Source organism: Cervus elaphus, chromosome 26 (assembly GCF_910594005.1).
Source record: "Cervus elaphus chromosome 26, mCerEla1.1, whole genome shotgun sequence".
Classification (NCBI taxonomy): domain Eukaryota; kingdom Metazoa; phylum Chordata; class Mammalia; order Artiodactyla; family Cervidae; genus Cervus; species Cervus elaphus.
In genome coordinates this window covers 22,528,300-22,536,101 of record NC_057840.1, presented here as the reverse complement: position 1 = coordinate 22,536,101, position 7,802 = coordinate 22,528,300, and the positions used below count along the sequence as shown (strand labels likewise).

The following is a 7,802-nucleotide window of genomic DNA, read 5'->3' as shown; positions in this document are numbered from 1 at the left end:
ATCATTTCATGGTAAATAGATGGGGAAACAATGGAAACAGTGACAGATGTAATTTTTTTGGACTCCAAAATCACTGCAGATGATGACTGCAGCCATGAAATTAAAAGATGCTTGCTCTTTGGAGGAAAAGTTATGACCAACCTAGACAGCATATTAAAAAGCAGAGATAGTACGCTGGTGACAAATGTCCATATAGTCAAAGCTATGGTTTTTCCAGTAGTCACATATGGATGTCATAAAGAAAGTTGAGTGCTGAAGAATTGATGCTCTTGAACTGTAGTGTTGGAAAATACTCTTGAGAGTCCCTTGGACAGCAAGAAGATCAAACCTATCAATTCTAAAGGAAATTAGTCCTGAATATTAATTGGAAAGACCAATGCTGAAGCTGAAACTCCAATACTTTGGCCATCTGATGCAAAGAACTGACTCATTAGTAAAGACCCTGATGCTGGGAAAGATTGAAGGCAGGAAGAGAAGGGGATGACAGAGGATGAGATGGTTGGATGGCATTACTGACTCAATGGACATGAATTTGAGCAAGCTTCGGGTGTTGGTGATGGACAGGGAAGCCTGGTCAGGAAGCTGCAGTCCATCGGGTGGCAAAGAGTTGGACACAACTGTGTGGCTGAACTGAACTGAAGCACACTTGAAAAAAGAAATAATCAGGAATAGCTTGAACAGTGCTGCTGCCTCTTCACTGTATAGGTTGTGATATGGAGTGAGTGAGCACTTTTTCTATGCCCCTGTGAATTGATATACATAGAATTTTCTAAGTTTGAATCAACTTCTCACTGTTTATCCTTTGTACATTCAGTGGTATGAAGTATCTGAGAGTTCCTTCAATGTTACATTTTTGCCAGTATCACTTCCTCATTTATGTCACCATCACCACATTCCTCTGATTACAAATCTAGAGTCTTTGAAAAAGCAGTAATGGTAACATTCCAACATTAGATATTTCTTCAGTAATTCCAGTTGCATTCAATTCAAAGTGTGCTTCCAAGATGACAACTCTTCATGTTTCTGATACACTTTCATGTTTGTTAGCCAGTTCCTTCTTTGGCTCACCCATTTCTGTAAAATGTCATGTGGTTTATTACTGGCAGACAAGAAGGAAACAGCTTTACTATGTGTGTGTGAATTGAATAATAGATGCACAGCAATGAATCACCAACAGATTTTGGAAGAAGTGATGTGATCAGTCACTCATCATGACGCTCATTTGTTATTTGTATAGTGATTTATGGGCTGATGAGTTCACATTAAAGTTCATACTTTATAGGGTTACTTGCATTTAGTATATTGTGATAATTGAAATGTGGTAACTGAAATTTGAGCCATGTTGATGGGGGACTGGTGTTATTAATGGTAACTGAACTCTGTGCATACTAGAACCTGTGCAAAGCAAGGATTGCTTGTATTGTGTTTTCTGTCTTTGTGATTTCTTTTTTACCTATCAGTCATTCAAAAGTGTGCTAAATTTCCAAATATTTGGAAATTTTCCTGATATAATTTTATTATCATCTTGTATTTTAATTTGATTTTGAGCAGAGAACATATTCTATATGATTTAAGTCCTTTTCAGTGTGGTAAGATTTGTTGTATGGTCTAGAATATGGTATATATTGGTGCTCGCTTCGGCAGCACATATACTAAAATTGGAACGATACAGAGAAGATTAGCATGGCCCCTGCGCAAGGATGACACGCAAATTTGTGAAGCGTTCCATATTTTAAAAACATAATGGAGAGAATTTAACACCACAGCATAACCCCGCCCTTTGTATTTTGTGCAGTGATTATTTTTTAAAAAATCTTCTTTCATGTAAGTAGCACATAGGGCTTCACGATTTTTTCATCTCATTAACTCAATTAAAACCATTATCTTTAAAAAAAAAACAAACAAACAAAAAAAAAAAGAAATTATTCCATGTGTTGAATTAAATATTTGTCTTTTTAATTCTTCTTGCTGCCTTTGAACTCCCAGAGGGCATTCTATTTCCTTTGTGTCTCCAGCCCTCAGCACTGGCCTGACAAAGGACAATGTTTGTGGAACAATGGAAAGCTGGAATGGGGTCAAGATTATGAACAAACTGGGATGTTGAGCCGATTCTGAGGGAGGTTGATAAATTTGGGTTTGATAATATAATCAACTCCAGCTATAAGTAAGACACTAGGAAAATCCAATGACCATCCAGGAATGAGAAGAAAGCAACAAAACTTAGGAAGAGACGAGATCATTCGTGACAAGTGTATAGTGAAAGAAGAGAAAAATAAGATAATTATGGTCATCACGGTCTTGGTGTCCCTCAACATGACCCGTGGAAACTTCTAGTTATAGTGTGTGTTTTCTGTGGGTCATGGGAAATGTAGAGTGCTGCCTCAGGCACATCATTTATTCACTGTCCTCTGCCAGTGTTGCTCTGTAGCTCCTTCTCCACGGTGATGTGGCTGTATCCCAAATGTGCTACTGGTCCAGAATGATCTCAGTCTTCCCATACCCATCCGGGTATTTCTGCCATTAAGTTGTTGGCTTGAAAGTCTGAGCCTTCTACTGCTTCTCTCTGCCTCTTGTCTCCCTCCCATCATCCTCCAAGATCCAATGGCAGACATTCTTGCCGTCTGTTGAAACTTGTCCCTACACGGGGCCCTTCTGAAGGGTGACTCACTGTGACGCTTTCCCACATAGCTGTGTGGGAAAGGAAATTTTAAAATCTATGAATATAATAGCTTTAAAACATTATCATCGTTTCATAGGGTATTGGAGTTCTTGAAAGTAGAACTCATCACTGGAAGACAGAGCCAAGGAAAGAGAAACTGTGAAAACCACAAAATAGTGGAGGAGGTTGCTTAAACAAGGATGGCTGAGAAACTCTCTGGGACACCCTTGTAAGCTTGAAGAATGCACTATCTTTATAAAGATGCTTTCATAGAAAGCAATCATTCTGTATCACCAACAAAAAAGTATTACCTTATTTTGGAATCTCATGCCTCTAAAAACCCATACTGGCCCTTAAGGATAGCTACGTTTTAAAAAATGTGCTCTTAAATCAGATGTGTAATAGTAGGTTTAGGAAATTTGCCAAGAATAAGCATTAGCTCACTAGTCTGTAAAAGTCAGTTTCTATTTTCTCCTCCTTAATTAAAGGGTATTTTGCTATTTCATTTTTTTGAAATTTTCGCCTGTAATACCAGAAAATGAAAGAGAGTGATTCTGATATTACATGGACTGTCAGGGGGCAAATAATATTCTCCAAAGTAGGACTTTCCATCAAATTCTGAGGACTCATGTGAAGTATGAATTCAAATGCAGTGTCTTGAGCAGGCCTTAGGTTTTCTCGAAGGTGTCTTTTCCTTTCCTTCTCAAAGGATAAGAGGATAGGAGTTTGGGACTCCAGATAGCAGCTAAGACAGGGCTTCCTGAGATAATTCTGTCAAAATGTGCAGGTTAAACAGCTCCTTATAGGATATCACAGTGAAAAGTGGTGGTGAAAATGAGATCATAAAATTGAAAGAGTAAAGGATTCTTCAATGTAGCTTAATCAGTATGAACCCTGATACAATTTCCTGTGAATTACATGTCCTTAAAAAATAAACATTTATATGCACACATACGTGCTTAGTCACCTTGGAAGTAAATGCTTGGCTCTTTCTTCGTATTGAACATTTGTGCTGGACACATTCTCAGAGGAAGTCAGTGGCTTAGGGTCTTACCATTAGGGGTAAAGAGGGAGACTCAAGAGTGTGAGTTTCTCAGTTGCTTAGGATGTACTAACCAGTTCAGTCCTTGTCCTATAAAATAGATGCAAATTCATATCTTTCTCGACTATATTCACCTATGTTCACACATGGAGTTGTGTGTTAAACCTACCTATGTCCACCTTTCCATAGCAGTTCAGAGCTACAGTTCTTCTGGATGACTGGTTCACTGTAGGGAAGGAGGGAAAAAACCCTTGTTCTCCATCCTTCTAAGTTTTCTGACTGGGGCCTTACACATTAGACTGACAAAAGGTATATCAACAAGAGAAAAACAGGGTTCATTAATGCATGCATGGCACGTACACATAGGAGAACTTAGTGATGAGTAACTCAAAGGGGTGGCTAAAACTGGGACTTATATAATATCTTGACAAAGATCAACAACTTTGTAGAGAAGTGATAAAAAAGGGGTTTAGACTTCCAGGGGTGGCAAACCATGAGAAAGTAGTTGAGTGGGGGAAACCAGTGAGAGATAAGGCTTGTTTTACTAAGATTGGTTATGTAGATCCTTCTGGTGGCTTCTCTGGGCTGACAAGAGTCTAGAGTTGTCTCCTGTGATTAAGAGTCATCCTGCTTTTCCTGGTAGAGAGGAGGAGGCCAGAGAAGTCTCCTTGCATCTGCTTCTTCTCACTTGCCTTTAGCCCAGAATAACCCTTATGATAAAGTGGTAGACTTGGGGGTGGGATATCTGATTTCCTGCACCAATCCAGGAAAAGTGGACGACAGTAGCTCCAGCTCTGTTTTGCCCTGGTTCTCACGTGAGGCGCATGAGTTCCAGTTTGAAAAGGGATGAAAAATGTTGCCTTGAGCAGTTTTGCCGTGATGATGGGGAATCTTGTGGTCTAGTAGACTGCATGTGGTCTAGCAGACTAACATTTATTGAGTGTTTTTCATGTTCCAAGGCCTGGGCTAAGGACTTTACACACATTGAAGAAAATTAAACGTGTCATTTAATTTTCATAGTAACTCCCTGAAGGAGGTACACTTCTTATTGTTTTAACAGATGCGACCCTTGGAGTATAACTAAATTTACTTGTCCAAGGTCTAGAGTTAGGAGTGATGCTAGGGTTGGAATCTGAACAGTCCCTTCATTAAATGAAGCCCCCTAAGTTACGCTGTGTTGTAGGCACCACCACGGCCCGTTTCACATACCAGGTAGGTAAAGACGGACTGTATCCAGCCCCACGGAGGGCACACTGCCGAGCTCAGGCGCCCCAGTCTCCTGAACCTGCTTCCTCCTTGTCAGAACACTACTGTCCCTCTGAGAGAGGCCTCTGCCCGTCATTCTGAGATGTCTCTCTTGGCTTGGAGATGTTGGACACGCTAAGCATACGTTTACAACAGTCAGTCATTATGTGATCTCTTTGAATGGTTGGCAGATCTTAACTAGACTTATCAGGATGATCATTTTGTAATATATAGAAGTGTCAAATTACTATGTTATGTGTATCAGGAATTAGCATAGTATTGTGAGCTAAGTTGCTTCAGTCGTGTCCGACTCTTTGCGACCCTGTGGATTGTGGCCCACCAGTCTCCACTGTCCATGGGATTCTCCAGGCAAGGATACTGGAGTGGGTTGCCATTCCCTTCTCCAGGGGATCTTCCCTACCCAGGGATCGAACCCATGTCTCTTAAGTCTTCTGCACTGGCAGGTGGGTTCTTTACCACTAGCACCACCTGGGAAACCCCAGCATACTATCATAGGCCAATTATACTTGAAAAACAAACCAAAAAATCATAGACAAAGATCAGATTTGTGTTTCCCAAAGGCGAGGATGAGGGGAGAGGTAGTTGGATGAAAGCAGTCAAAAGGTACAAACTTCGAGTTATAAGATGAAGCACTAGGGATATAATGTACAATAGGTATAATAACTAACACGCGCTCAGTCGCTCAGTTGTGTCCGACACTTTGTGACCCCATAGACTGGAGCCCACCAGGCTCCTCTGTCCGTGAAATTTTCCATGCAAGAATACTGGAGTGGGTTGCCAACTCTCTCCTTGCTCTCTGCTTAGGAAATTGATGATGTGTTTGGGAGTGGATGATCTCCTTTGCCACCTCTCCTTCAACTGTTCTCTAGACATAATTCTGAACTTGCTTGTTCCCACTTTCCCGTCCCTCCTCTTAGCACGTGACTTAACTTTTAGTGTCTTAAGTCCCGGGCTCTAGCAGGGCCTAGCACAGAACAAGCACGGAGGATACAGTTGGTGACATAGCAAGGAGTGACAATGACTCATGTGTTGTCTTCCCAGATGATTTTGCATCAGAAGTGGTCACACGTGCAGTAAACTAGAAGAAAGTTTGAAGGTGAGGCTTTCAAACAAAACAGCAGCCCTGGAGGCATCTCTGATCCTTTTCTTCAGAAAGTAGTTCTATAGGAGAACTGGTCAGGAAGCCCCTCTGGGAGTGGGGCTGGGGAGTGGTGCTACGGCTTTTGTGCCAATGCAAACAGAAGGGGTCTACTAGGTGTTTGGTGTCCCTGAGGTGACTTTGCTGCAGTAGCTCATGAGACAAAGCTGTTGACATTGGTCTCCTGAGGTCTGTTCCCCTCACTGCACTCAGTCCTAGTTCTTTTGTAGAAAAAACATAGAATTAGTCAAGAGGGCCAACTCTTCCCTGTGCGCCACTTTTTAACTGTGTGATTTTAGAAGTCACTTTGCCTCCCTAAGCATTCGTTCTCTCATCTCTAAAGTAGGAATTACATATGGCCTGACTATTTCATAGGGTTATGGCAATGTACATCAAAAAAGATTGCAAAAATGAAAATCCAACAGATTTGTCAAACAGAGCACTCAGTTGAATGAACTGTCTTCACCTGTTCACTTGGGCTGCCCATGGTGATTTATGTTTCTAGATCCCTTTGATACCTTTCAGGAAATTCCTGGCAGTTCTGACACTCAGGTGTAGCTTACTTCTCTTTAGGTTTTAAGACATGTGGGGAGATTCTCTTTATAAAATTTAACATTTTCTGTCCCTCTGGTGCTTCTATTTTTTTGACATCTGTAAATTGAATGTATGATATGCCTTTAGGCCAGTAAGTAAAAACCACATCCCTCTTATCTCTGTTCTGAGAAGGAGGTCAAATTACAGATCCTGTGAGAAGGGAACTTATTAGTTCCTTTTCTAGCTGAGGCTAAGCTTCAACTGGTCGAACAGCCCCAGGGGTACTTGACGGGGCTCACCAGGGGTCACCAGAGTCAGTTAGTGTAAGGGCAGGTGGCTCCACTGAATTGATAGTTCAGTCATCTGCAAGTAGAAAAAGCAGATATTTTGCAGTATTGAAGAGAGAAGGGGCCTGGGAAGAAAGGTCTGGATGTACCAGAGAGAAGGACTGGAGAAGCATCAGGAAGTGAGAGAGGCTGAGGAGAGCCTCAGTGGAGCAAAGAGGGAATCTGGGTGGGGGAGCAAGCCTGGCCAGGCTGGGCCCTGAGGGCAGTAAGTGGTTGCGAAGAAAGCTCAGTGGCTTGGGTCCTGCTCCTACCACACCCAATTCCTGTCAGTCATTACTAAAAGGAAAAACTTCTCTTTCTTCAGACAACATGTCTTCAACAATATAAAAAAAGAAGTTATTTATTTATTTATTTGCATTAGCTAGTGAAGGTGAGAGGCAGGCAAAGGCATCGTTGTTCCAAATCAAGACTTCGTTTCTTACTGGGTCTGTCCAAAAGTCTCAAGAGATACTCAGGCTGTGTCCTACTAGCTTTGGGTTCTCTGTGGGGAGAGGCTGTGGGAAGAGTGCTCACCTGGCCAGAAATGCAAGCCTCACCAGCTATGTGTTGAAAAATGCTCTGTTGTCTTCTCTAGTCCCCAGGGAGCCTGAGATTATACTGTGGTTGGTTTGTTATCTCTTCTTGGCCCGAGAGAGCACCCTCAGCTGGAATGAGATCTCTCACCCTGAGGGCAGTCCAAAAACCTAAACAGGAAAAAAATAAAAACAAAAAACAGAAATATTTTAGGATTATAAGGGGGTTTTAGAGAGTTTTAACCCAACAACTGACTTTTTTTTTTCATGGAAGGAGACTGTTTCAGAGAAAGGACTGCCATTT

At 41.6% G+C, this 7,802-nt stretch overlaps 1 non-coding gene across 1 annotated transcript; it reads left to right on the top strand.

The window, feature by feature from the left end:
- The first annotated feature begins 1,628 nt into the window (after positions 1-1,628).
- LOC122684538 lies at positions 1,629-1,735 on the top strand. The gene has a single exon (XR_006338081.1). It is a non-coding gene; the product is annotated as a U6 spliceosomal RNA (small nuclear RNA).
- Positions 1,736-7,802: the final 6,067 nt, after the last annotated feature.